The sequence below is a fragment of the Vulpes vulpes genome, chromosome 6, assembly GCF_048418805.1.
Source record: "Vulpes vulpes isolate BD-2025 chromosome 6, VulVul3, whole genome shotgun sequence".
In the NCBI taxonomy this organism is placed as follows: domain Eukaryota; kingdom Metazoa; phylum Chordata; class Mammalia; order Carnivora; family Canidae; genus Vulpes; species Vulpes vulpes.
Genome location: NC_132785.1, coordinates 120,019,428 through 120,032,326, shown reverse-complemented (window position 1 = coordinate 120,032,326; position 12,899 = coordinate 120,019,428). Strand labels below are relative to the sequence as shown.

At 47.2% G+C, this 12,899-nt stretch overlaps 1 protein-coding gene across 5 annotated transcripts in view; it reads left to right on the top strand.

Moving 5' to 3' along the window:
- KCNK10 (potassium two pore domain channel subfamily K member 10) overlaps window positions 1-12,899 on the top strand; it is a 133,152-nt gene that overhangs the window by 47,370 nt on the left and 72,883 nt on the right. The gene's annotated exons all lie outside the window — the stretch shown is intronic.

Below are 12,899 nucleotides of genomic sequence, written 5' to 3'. Positions count from 1 at the left end.
CATGAAAATCCAATACTTACACATTTTTAGGAAAAGGAATCTGTGGACTTAAAAACACGTAGCCAGAGAAGGGTGCCCAGGGTGGCTCAGTTGGTTAAGCGTCGACTCTTGATTTCAACTGAAATTATGATCTCAGGGTTGTGAGATGGAGTCCCGTGTCAGGCTCTGCACTGAGCGTGGAGCCTGCTTGAGATTCTCTCTTTTCCTCTCCCTGTGGCCCTCCCCCTGCTTGCACGGGTGTGCTTTCTCCCTCTCTCACTCTTTCTCTTAAAAACAAACAAAAAACCCCCAAGACCTAACCAGAGAGAATGGAGGAAAATCTTGGGAATGTGGTGTCAAGAAACCAGAGGTGGGAGCGTTTTAAGAAGGAGCAAGGCCTTCTCTGCAGAGTGCTGTGGGAAGCCAAGTCAAATGAGGCCATGTTGGTGCGCTCTGGATCTGGGAAGGAGCAGATGATGGAGGTCCTGGGAAGAGCAGTTGTGACAGGGAGCCAGGGATTGACACCTGGTTGTTTTTATATGGCTTTATGATTGGTATCACCTTGTAGTACTTGCCTACATTTTGGCCGGTTGTGTTGGATGGTTGATGGTTGTGCTTCTCCTGTCCCTCTGACTTGGGGTTGCCAAATAAAGTGTAGGACACTTAGTTAAATTTGAATTTCAGGAAAAAAAAATAAATTTTAAGTATAAGTATATCCCAAATATTGCATGGGACATTCTTATCCTAATTTTTTAATCTGAAATACACATTTAATTGTGTGTCTTGCTTTTTCTTTTTCTCTTTTCTTTTCTCTCTCTCTCTCTTTCTCTTTCTTTTTTTGCTGAATCTTGCAGCACACATTGAGTCACACACTTTAAAATGGTTAAAATGGTGAATTTTATGTGATGTGAATTTTAGCCCTCTCATAAATCTAGCAACCCTATCCTAACTAGATGGTCACATGTGGGCAGCCTGGGTGGCTCAGCGGTTTGGCACCGCCTTCAGCCCAGGGTGTGATCCTTCAGACCCCGGGATTGAGTCCCGCGTCGGGCTCCCTGCATGGAGCTTGCTTCTCCCTCTGCCTGTGTCTCTGCATCTCTCTCCCTGTCTCTGTGTCTCTCATGAATAGATAAATAAAATCTTAAAAAAAAAGAAAAGAAGCTACCCTATGGTCTGCTTCTGGGTTGAGTTGCAAGGACCAATAAGAAATGCCAACCTCGAGGGACCCTTTTTTCTGGTAATAGCTAATGCTTCTATTAAGTTCCCTTAGAGCACTTCACAGAGTACTGAGCACCTAGTAGGCACTCATCGCATGATAGAAGCTGCATTGTGCGCCTTGAGGAACAGTGGTTTATGGTGATACGTGAATGGAAAGACTCCTGGTACCTGTGAACCATTTAGAGAACGTCAGGAAATGGATCTCCTGTGGAAGTTTCCAGGGAATTAAGTGGTGCGGCACTTTTTGGTGTTTGGAACCGAGTGCTAACTCCGTGATGTACCTAATTTAGCCCTATGACTATGGAGGAAATGGCTTTGCTGAATTCAGTACCTCCCCATTATAGCAGCTTAAGTGCAACTGGCATCTGAGGGGCATTAAAAATCTTTAAATGGCAGGGAACTCTTGGAAATGCCCACAGATTCCAAGATAGCTGGGTTGTGTCATTTGCCATTTTAATTGGTTATAACAATTTCTAGGCCCTTTTTCCTCCTCCTTTCCATGAAGTGAAAGAATCATAACCACAAGACTGTATTTTCAATTACCTCTTCAGAGGCAACTTCAAAGTAATTAAGCATGGGTTGAATCCAAACCATACGACACATTAAATATCAGCTAGGATTTTTCTATGACGATTATATTCCTTGGTTAAAGGCTGAGAACCCAAAAGTTAGGTTTAACTCTATGGAAATGCTTTTTTTTTTTTTTTCCCCCTCTTGTGGTTTTTTTCCCCTGAGCTTTGCTATTTACAAGGACTATGGGATCCCTGGTTAACATTGGCTTACATGGCAAGCTGAACGGAGCACTTTTGTTTTGCACTATTTTATTGAGCCCTATGATGCCCCAGCATTAACTAATGTGTCTTTTGGTTGTAGGTTTCTGAGCCAGGTCCTGTGGTTCTTATAACTGGGCAGTTCCTTGAAAGGAAATATGTTTTCGATGACCGCTTAATTGCTGCTAACCCATCACATAGAGAAGTTGCCTGGGTAACAAGTGTGGGTCTGAGGATCTATCACATGGAAGAGGAAGTTAACTTTTGCAAAGGATGCCGGAGCAGACTTCTTTCTGTACTCCCTTGTTTTATGGGCTGTTTCTTGGGGGAACAGTTTAAGGACCAGCACAGCAGCTTGGCAGATTTCCCTATGATCCAGGCAGGGATCTGTTTGCTCTCTGAGATTTCAGATGCCTTTTCTCAATCCTTGAGTGCTGGGCCTTTTCTGAATTACATGGGAGTGGAGGTGAAGATTGTTCCACCCAATTCGTCCATCTTTTTACCTGGTGAGCTTCTGGAAACCAGGGACCTGCTCCATCACCTGCTGGTGCCTGAAGCGTGATAGATAGTTGACCAACATTTGTTGAGTCTGTTCCATGAACTTTAATTGAGCTCTTATTATATGCTGTGCACTGGGATTGGGACTCTGGAAGATCTAGAAGCAAGGAGTCCAGTGCAAGGGGGCATCTAGAGGAATTTACCTCCTAGCAGGAGGGATTACTGGTGAGAAGAGATGGCGGATGTTTTGGGGGTGGAGTGAGGTGTTGGTCTCTCCTATATTCAGCAGCTCATGGCTTGTTGGAAAATCTCCCCTGGAGGCTGATTCAGCCCTGGTATTCCCCTGGCAGCAGTGACTCTTGGCTTCATCAGATCCCATTTGGTTCCCCAAACCTAGGGATGCTGGCTTATTGAAGATTCCCTTTCCTATCTTTTTAGATCTGCTTCTCCAGTGTTTCAGTAAGTCTGTTGATTCATTGAAGACTTCACTAATTAGAACTATTAATAGTATTTGCAAACCCTTCTTGGTCTTTGGAGACATGGACTGGTACGTTTGCTACATGACTGTCTCCCCAGCCTCCGGAGGAAGAAGGTGGATGTTCTTCTTTTTCCTTTTAGGTTTCTCCCTTCCTCCCTCCTGCACTCACTCCCTGCGTCTGATGGCTGCATTTGCAGCGAATCACAGAAATGTTGCTGATGTCAGCAGCGCTGATACTGCATCGGAGGAGCCACTTTAAGGGGGAAATTATCCAGAGGGTGATGCTGAAAGGCAAAGCCATTTTGTGGGGTGTTTTGTAGGAACCGTGTTCTGCCTTTGATGGATCTCATTCCGTTTTGCCACTTCGTAGGCACAGTGAAGGAAAAGCCATCTAAAATGTTTTTTTTCCATCCAATTTTTTTTTTATGGGAGATTTTGGTTACTATGAAGCAAGGCAGGAGCACTGGCAGCTGTTCTGGTAGGGGCAGGCGGCCGAGGCTGCTTGCAAAGCCCAGGGTCCTGGAGCGTTGAGACTCCACCTCAGTGACCTGGGACAAGGGCAAAATGAGGATACAGCTCCTTCTACATCAACAGTTTGTTCTTAAATATATATAAATACATACCACAGTCCATTTAGTCATACACAGAGCTTGCCCTTCAATGCTTTCCCCAGCAACTTCTTTTGAAAAGTAGATAGCTACCTTTCCGCGGGATCGCCAGGGCCAATTTCAGGTGTGTGTTCGGTAAGATACACCTTTATCCTGAGCCCGTTTCTGAGCTGAGAGACAGGGCAGCTGGCTGGCTGTGTGGGCGGAGAGTGACAGCAATCCCCGAGGCTGTTCGATGTCCCAGTGGCATCCAGCAGCCTGGATGGGGTCCCTTAGCCGAGAGAAGGAATAACACAGACACAAATGTCTCCTGGTGGCTCCAGGAAAGAACAGGAAGGAAGGGAGTTGAGTTTGCTAGCTGGAGCGTGAAGTGTTGAACTTGCAATCTAAGCTGGGCAGGGGAGGAAGAAAACACAGGTGGTTATGGGGAGAGAGCCGGGTGGATGGGATGCTCAAATCTGACGTGGATTTCTTTACTGGAGCATTTCTGAGGCAGGGCCATTTCTTGTGATGATAGGCTTTGGGGTGGGGCCATAGAAGGAGGCACCTGTGGTGAAAACCGTTGGTGCTCTACCGGGCCTTCCAGATGTGTTTTCCAGGCCCTGTGGACCCCTTCTCCAGAGTCTGTATGCTTCTCCCCTTGTAGCTTGTCCCTACAAAGAATCCGTTCTCAAAAGATTTTCCTTGGGCTACTGGCCAGTGACTGATTGGGTAAGAGAAGGAAAGCCTAGCTCCCTGGCCCCAAGGTGGGAAAAATGTGAAGTCATTTATACTGCAGAGCTCCCAGGGCCTCAGGGGACAGGAGGGCTTCAGCCGGCATCACACTCCTCCTTGGTTTCCTGCCCTTCCCCTCCCTGCTTCCCCACTCCCTGTGGGCTTCTCCTGGGAGTGCTGCCTAAATAAATTGTTTGCAAACCAGTCTTTATCCTGGGATCTGCTTCTAGGGAACCCGGACTCAGTCACTGGCCAAGGTGGATTGGAGATGATGGTAATAGTGATGAAGTCAAGGAAATGGGAGGTCTGGGATGGATTGTCTGTGGAACAATTGAAATAACAATTGAAATAACTCAGGTGGAAAGCAGGACCTGGATGGCAGCTTTAGGGCATCAAGGAGAGAAGTCAGTTCCACCACAGACAGCCATGGGAAGAGGAGGCAGTTGAGGAGCCAGAAGGTTTGGGTCTCAAAGGAACAGGAATTTGGGCATAAGAGCATGGAGTGTTATTTTTTTGGGACAGTGTGGCCCTGACATGGTGGGCGAGGGAGATTGAACAACCTCTACCTGAATGCCACAATCAGAGGACAGTGTCCTCATGGGAAACCTGGGTGGCACTGAAGAAGGTGGAGGAAGCCTCCCTGGAGATGCTGAGAAAGTCGGGGAGGTCTTCAGCATGGTGGACCTGAAGTGTCTTTGGAAAGGTTTGGGATGGGAGGGAAGGTTGGATCAGAGCAGAGGAAGCAGAGAGTAGAAGAGGGATTAGAGCTACACTGAGGGGAATCAAAGCTACAGGGAAGCTTACATCCACTGGTTTCACTGACCTTGCACTTCTCAAAAGAACTGGTCCCATGAGCTTCCTGGTGGATGGTGGCTTGGCAGCCTGGACACTGAGGGTGGACTTTGCTACTACTCCTGCCACATAGTTGGCATGTATTTGTTGAATAAGTGAATAAATGGCACATCAAGCTTCTAAATGCCCCTCCCTTTTCATCACTGTAACACGTTAGTGTCCTGATCACCTTGGTATTTTATACTGTGATAAATAAGGAATTTATCAACGTCCCTGTAGCTACTTCTGTCACCATCATTGGGTGGGATGCAGTGAACAGATTTCCTCAGGTCAGAGGGTTAGGCAGTGCATTGGGGTATGGACTGAAGTCATAGGATCTTTCCCCTGAAAGGGTTAACATGTATTTTTCAGTTTTGTTTTCTACTGTGGATCTGTAAAAAAAGAAATTGGTTCGATTGGTAAAACTGCTTCTGATCTATGTACTTGAGATAGCCGATACCCAAGGGAGTTTGCTGGGGTCAGAGGGCAGCATGTGGAGGGTGAGGCAGGCTGAGGAAGTAAGATGGAGCCTGAGCCCGTGGGACATTGGAGGCTGTGTAAACAGCCATGGGAGTAGTTGTGGGGTTTTAAGCAGGAGCAGGATTAGAATTTAATTTAATTTATTTTTAAAGAGATTTTGTTTATTTATGAGAGGCACAGAGACCGAGGCAGAGACATAGGCAGAGGGGAAGCAGGCTCCCTGCAAGGAGCCCGATGTGGGACTTGATCCTAGGACCCCAGGATCATGCCCTGAGCCGAAGGCAGACACCCAACTGCTAAGCCACCCAGGCGTCCCCAGGATTGGAATTTTAGAAGGATCCATGGCTCCAGTCTGCTTGGGAAGGGTCCCCTTTGTGGAGCCCAGTGAGGAGAGGTAACTGCTTTTGACAGAACACCTGGGAACAGCAAACCTCTGTCTAGAAGGAAGGGGCCCTGACAATGGAATTTAAAACACTTAGCCCCAGGGTAAAGGAGATGTTTTGGGGACTGCAACTGCTTATATTATTTATAATTTGAAAGGTAGGGTGAAAATTCCTTTTTAAGTGCTCTACTTAATTTAAATAATGGAGGAAAAAACTTAGAGTAAGAGACAAAATATGTTATTCACAAAGCATTTTGGAACTAGACAAGGGGACCCCAGCTGTGGCTGTGTGCCTTTCGGCCTTGACCATAGAGTCACTCCACCAGCACGGTGGTGTGTGGGGCCTGTTGGGGGATACACTATGTAGGGAGCCCCAGATCTTGAAACAGGAGTAGGGCAGTGGGAAAGGCCGGGGCTGTTCCCACTGGCTCAGCATGGACAAGGAGGAGCCGTGGCCCTGGGCTCTTTCTTGTCTTCTCCAGGAATTGAACGAATCACAAAGAGCTCTCCTTAGACTGTTTACTGTCTGAGAACCTTAACAGCTGGACTCTGGATGTCTGTCTGTGGGAGGAAAATACTGTACCACTGGGAGTGCTTATACTACCAGATTCAGTGAATTCTGAAAATATTCTGTTGGGCAAATGTGTGAAATTGATATCAGAAGTGCTGGTAAATATATGGATGGATGCAGGAATGAATTCAGGAAGGAAGCAAATTACAAGCAAGAGCAACTCAGTTGTAGGCTGTGTGCTAAGCTCCGCACTGAGGCATGAAGGGATCATAGCGGCAGGACATCTGATTATACTGGGGGAGGGTGGGCAGGCAGGGAGGACTTCCTGGAAGTGGTGACACACAAAATGAGCTTTGCAGTAGGAGGTGTTATTTTTGGCCAGATAAAGAGTGGGAAGAAGAAAGGTATCTGGGAAGCAAGAGGGCCCAGAGGGTGACATCAGCAGGGGGCTAAGCATGCAAGGGTCAGGGTGCTGCTGGGTTTGGCTGGGTCAAAGGTTGTGTATGGGGGCGTGGCAGCAGGAGAGCTGGGAGACAGGCAGGTGCGGGTCCTGGAAGGAGCCTGCACTTTACTGAATCCCTGTGGTGGCTTCAGAGGAGCTGAAGTTCGAGGTAGATGTGCTCGGCGTCACACCTGGGAGAGCGCCACCTGGCTGCGATGTGGAGGATGGATTCGAGGGGACAGGACTGGGGGCTTTGGAAGCCATTCTGGTGAAAGAAGACAAGAGTCTGCCCTAAAGAAAGAGGCCAGGACAGATGTGAGTCAAGGTGGCAGCATGTCCTCAGCTCCTCCCTCCTCCCCTTTCAGCCTTGGTTTCCTCCTGTCTTGACTGTCTGTGAAGGTTCGCAGACATTGCCCAATGCCTTGGTCTCTTCCATTTGGTTCCAAAGCCTGGCGTTTTAAGAGACAGGAGAGACAAAAATCACTGAATCCAAAGGGAGAGCCTTTCCTGTGGTGGCGTTCCCGGGACGTGCATGGCTTGCTGATTTAGTGTGTGTCACCTGAGCGTCACTGCGTTCTTACTAGGATGAGCTTAGCCACCTTTAAGGTACGGCCATCAGATGGAAGCTGGAAGAACAAGGTTCAGCTGGTGGGGTATGTGGAAGCATACTCTCTACTCTTCCTGGAGGATGGTCATGGTGAAACCAGCTGCTGTGACGGCTGCAGGCAGGTGAGGGTCCCCCACACCCACCCTCTGCACTTGCCTGGAGTCTGTCTACATCCAGGAAGCTTCTTGGGGATGCCAGGCTCAGCGTTCACCTGGAGCTCTCTGGAAGCTCTGAGCTGCCGCTGCAGGTGGCCCTGGCCTGATTCCAGGCCTGGGAAGGCTGAGGGTTGGGGGGGTGGGGATGGAGGGCAGGACTTCTCTGCTTCTTGCCAGTGTGTTGCAATCAGTTGTACTTTGCCTGGGTTGATAGGCAGAGTCACGTTGCTGTGTGACAGTGGCCCCTCTGAGATGGCCGCATTTCAGGTTTCCAAGAAACCCTGAATCCTGTGAGTGTCATTTGTTTCCAGTGGCAGGGAGGAGTGGAGGCACTTGGGGTTAGGTGTCTGAAGATGAATCCAAGGATGCCACTGCTTGCTATCCTATTTTTCAGCATCACCTCCCCAGACTTAGTGCTTCACTTGGATAGATTATGACACCTGCTCTGCACAGAAGTTTTTGTGACCATAAACTAGGCTCATGAGTGTGTGAGATCCTTGTCAACTCTCCCACTGACTTTGAAGGCAGGGTCGTGTCTTATTCATTTCCGGATCCCCAGCACCAAGCATGGTGCCCGGCTGACTCAAATGTTTATTGACTGGGTGCAAGAATGGGCAATGCAGTATGTACAGGGAAGGGGGGGAAGCCTGACAACTTCAAACTGCTATGAACTCATTTGACCAAGAAGCAGCAGATTTCTGAGCATGCTCCCATATTTCCCCATGTTTAGATAAAAGTGGAATCAGTGAACGTTTGTGAGGAAACATTTTATTTACTTTTAAAATATTTTATTTATTTATTAATGAGAGACACACACACAGAGGCAGAGACATAGGCAGAGGGACAGGCAGGCTCCCTAAGGGGAGCCTGATATGGGACTCCATCCCAGGACCCCGGGATCAGACCCTGAGCCAAAGGCAGACGCTTAACCACTGAGCCATGCAGGTGCCTTGAGGAAGCATTTTAAAACGAAAATTTGCTGAAGGGGTATTGCCCTTCCAGCCTTTCTCTTCTCATTGATTCTTGGCAGTGCTTTTGGAGTTGTGAAGAATGATAGGTTCTTTCAGATTACTTTCTGTGCCCCATCCATTATTGATACATTTCAGATAAAAGGGCCCTTTCCACCAAGGGTATTTCTTTGCATCCTATTTTTCTGTTCCTATGCTCCAGAAGAGAATGGACTTTGAAGTCAGATTACTCTCATTTTAATCCTGGCTCCCCCACTTTCTGCCCCCTTGACCTCAGTTTAGTCATGAAATATCTCTGGCTCTCAGTTTCTTTATCTGCGAAGAGAGATATGTGGCAGCCATGAGCATGCATGTGCCTTGCAGCCCTCCAATGGAGTCCTTATGGTTCACCTTCCGCTGATGAGGAAACAGAGAAATGAAGTGATGGTTTCAAGGTCAACCAGACACTCGTGGATTTGGGACTGAAAGTCCAGTGTTTGCTCCTGGTACTTTGGAAACTCAGGATCAGTGGATTTTCTTCAGACTCTGCTCCCAGGGACAGCCTCTTAGCAAACTGGCATCAGGAAGTGATCTGCGAAAGACCTTTGTCAGGCCCAATTCTGCTCGGCCTCTGGGATGCTAGAAGCCCTGGAAACATCCAAGATGCAAGTCAGTGAAGGAGACCTGGGTCCAGCTGACCTCCAAGTACAAGGCTGTCATCAGGCTTCCTCCTAGTGTCTGGCACCTGACCCTGTGGAGGATGTTCCCTGAGTAGAATGTCAAACCCCAAGGCTGGGAGGGGCCCTGACTTATCCCCACCACAGCACAGCAAGCACCTCATGCTCACTTGGCTAAATGCTTATTACTGAGGGTGGTGGTGATTCTGATGAGGCTTTTGTTTATAGTCTGAAGGAGTTAACAACAACAGAAAACAAACATTTGCTCTATGCCAGGCACTGTGCCAAGAAATGGAGATCCAACAATCAAAAGACAAGCTTTCAGATTCCAAGGAATTTATAGGCTTTGGGGGAAACAGGCCTGCCGAGCCTGCCTGGAGAGTCCAGGATGGCTTCCCAGAGGAGGCAGCTTTGAGCTGAGATGGAGGAGATTGGGTGTTTCCCAGGAGGTGAAGGTGGGGCAGAGGCTGCTGGCCAAAGGAACACCCATGAAGGTGTGGAGGAGGGAACAGAGCACTGCTGTGTTGGAGCATCTGCTGTTGAGTGCTGGTGGACTGCCAAGCTCTTTCCACCGAACACCACTCAATCACACTGTATGTGTGGATCGGAGGTGCCAATATCTCTTCCTTTTATTCTCCATTCATTGAATCAGTGTATTGTGAGCCAGGCACTGTATAGGACACTGGGGTACAAAGGTGAGAGGGTAGACTCAGGGCCTACACTCCTGAAGCTCTAGGTCAAATGACAAGTAAACAGGCTCTATTAACAGCACGGCGCAGTGAGTGTGGGCCAAGAGAGAGCTAGTCTAGTGGGCATGTATGAGGTTCCTGTTGCTGCTGTAACAAATTGCCACAATGTTAGTGGCTTAAAGCAATACCTATTTATTATCTTGTGGTACTAGAGGTCAGAAGTTCAAAAATGTCCCTTTGGACCAAAATTAAGGTGTAGGCAGGGCTGGATCCTTCTGGAGCCTCTAGAGGAGAGTCTGTTCCCTGCCTTTTCCAGCTTCTAGGAGCTGATTCCATCCTGTGGCTTGTGACCTCTGCTCCCTTCCTTACGTGTCTTTCTCTAACCTTCCTGCTTCCCTCTTTTAAGGACGTTTGTGATTACATTGGACCCACCCAGATAACCTAGGAGAATTCTCTATCTCCAGATCCTTAACTTAATCACATTTGCAAAGTTCCTTTTGTGAATTGATGTCAGGTAGCACAGGCACAGGGCCCTGGGATTGAGGACATGAACATCTCTGGGGGCCATTATTCTGGCAACCCCAGAGGGAGCAGGGGAAAGGGGAGGAGGTGCTTCCAGAAGTGTTTTTTAACACCAGATTTGTCAAAGGTGGGTGAGAGTGGAGGCGGGGAGGTCATGTAGGAGGCTGCTGGGTTGGTCCAGGTAAGCTGTGATGATGGCACTGATGAGGTTGGTGGTTCTGGGAATGGTGAGAGGCACAAGGGACTGAGAAATACAGCAAGGAGGGTGAGTGAGTGGGAGGTGTGGGAGCAAGGTTGAAAGAAAGCTGCCCTACACAAGATGCACTTCAGTATCAACCAGGGCTGTAGGAACCTGCAAGTAGTGGTTTGGGGGCAGGATTAACAAGAACATGATGCCCAAGGTGCTTATTCTGATTGTCTGAAATCTTTCAGTGAGAGATTCCAGATGGTTTGGTGTTCAGTGACTCAGGAGGAAACGTAGCATTTAATGACTTTATTTGCTAGAAAAATGTATAATAAAAGGCTGATTTTCCGCTTGGTTTTCAAAGAGAAAAGTTGATTTTGAGGTGCTAGGAGGAAAGACAGATGTTAATAGACCTAGATTCCTTGAGGTGGCCACCCTTCTGGCCAAGGGGTCATCAGGGTCATTGGTGCTTTGAACAGAGAGGGAGTGACATTCCCCTGCTTTTATTTTTCTTGAGTTTCCCAAAGCAGAGACCGAGCAATCTGCTCTGTAATCATTTGCTCCACTTAGGTAATTACCTAATACCATCTCCTAATACCTTATTTGCACAATGGCCAGGCTGCACTGTGACAGAGGCCATAATACACATTAGTATAATAAAGGCAGAGCAAAACCGAAGTTCAGTGCTGTTCACTGCTGCACGGGACAGATTTCCGAAATGCACGATAGCAGAATGTGCGCAACACGACCCTGCTCTCCCTGCCGTTCTGGAAAAGCCTCCAGTTTCACATATTTATTTCCAAGGTAATGCAACTGCCCTTACAGAGACCAGGGACCCTTGAGAGTTCAATGTGTTCTCAAGATGAGGTGAGATTTCTTTTCCAATGGCTTCTTATTGGAGGAAAATAGAAGAAAAACTCTATCACTAATAGATCAGGAGTGATTACATCTAAGTCATTGCATTTTTTATTGAGAAATGCACTTAGCACCTATTTTATTATTTTTTTTTCAGGGAACCAAGTTACTTGGCATAAAACATCACTCATTGTTTCCTTCCCTCAATCCAGTTACCTGCTTTCTGTTTTTCACTTTGGTAGCCTCCTGAGACCCAAACTCTCTTTGCCGTTGTCTGATTTTTGACCCGTCTACCTGATAGCAAGCTCACCTTTCTTTCTCTTTGTTTTGTGACTACGACCCGGGATAAAAGGGACTTTGAAACCTGCTAGATGTTCATCTCTTGTCCACTCTTGGTATCCTGCGGTCCTCAGTACGTGGACCAGGTAGCTGGGCATCCGGCTCCTATTTATTTCCTCTCCAAGCTGAACAACATGTCTGTTTTTCAAATATGATGGTTTGTCCTGTGACTTACACATTGTTTCACCGACGAGGCTGAGAGAAGGGATGAATTGTAGATCAGAGACCTGGCTTTCTAAATTGGGGCCTTGTAGAGAAGTATAAGAATTTCAAACTCAGTTAATACTACTCTTAAAAAAAAAAAACACCAATAACCAAAAAACAACAAACCCAGAACTCCTGGTGCTCTTTTTTAAAGAACTGAAACAGGCACCTAGCAACTGGTCAGATTCCCTCACTGCCAGTTTTGAATCCTCATGTTTGAAAGCTGGCTTGAGAAAGACATCTGTGCTTTGTTTCTTTTTTTTTCTTTTTATATTAAAAATTTTTTTACATTTGTTTTTATTTAAGTTCGATTTGCCAACATATAGCATAACACCCAGTGAGCACTGGGCACCCAGTGAGCACATCCCATCAAGTGCCCGTCACCCAGTTACTCTATCTCTCCACCCACCTCCTCTTCTGCAACCTTTTGTTTGTTTCCCAGAGTTAAGAGTCTCTCATAGTTTGTCTCCCTCTCTAATTTTTCCCACTCAGTTCCCTTCCTTTCCCTTATAATCCCTTTCACTATTTCTTATATTCCCTGTATGAGTGAGACCATATGATGATGCCCTTCTCTGGTTGACTTATTTCACTCAGCATAATACCCTCCAGTTCCATCTGCGTTGAGGCAAATGGTGGGTATTTGTTGTTTCTACTGGCTGAGGAATATTCCATTGTGTACATAGACCACAGCTTCTTTATCCATTCATCTTTCGATGGACACCGAGGCTCCTTCCACAGTTTGGCTATTGTGGACATTGCTGCTATCAACATTGGGGTGCAGGTGTCCCGACGTTTCATTGCATCTGAAT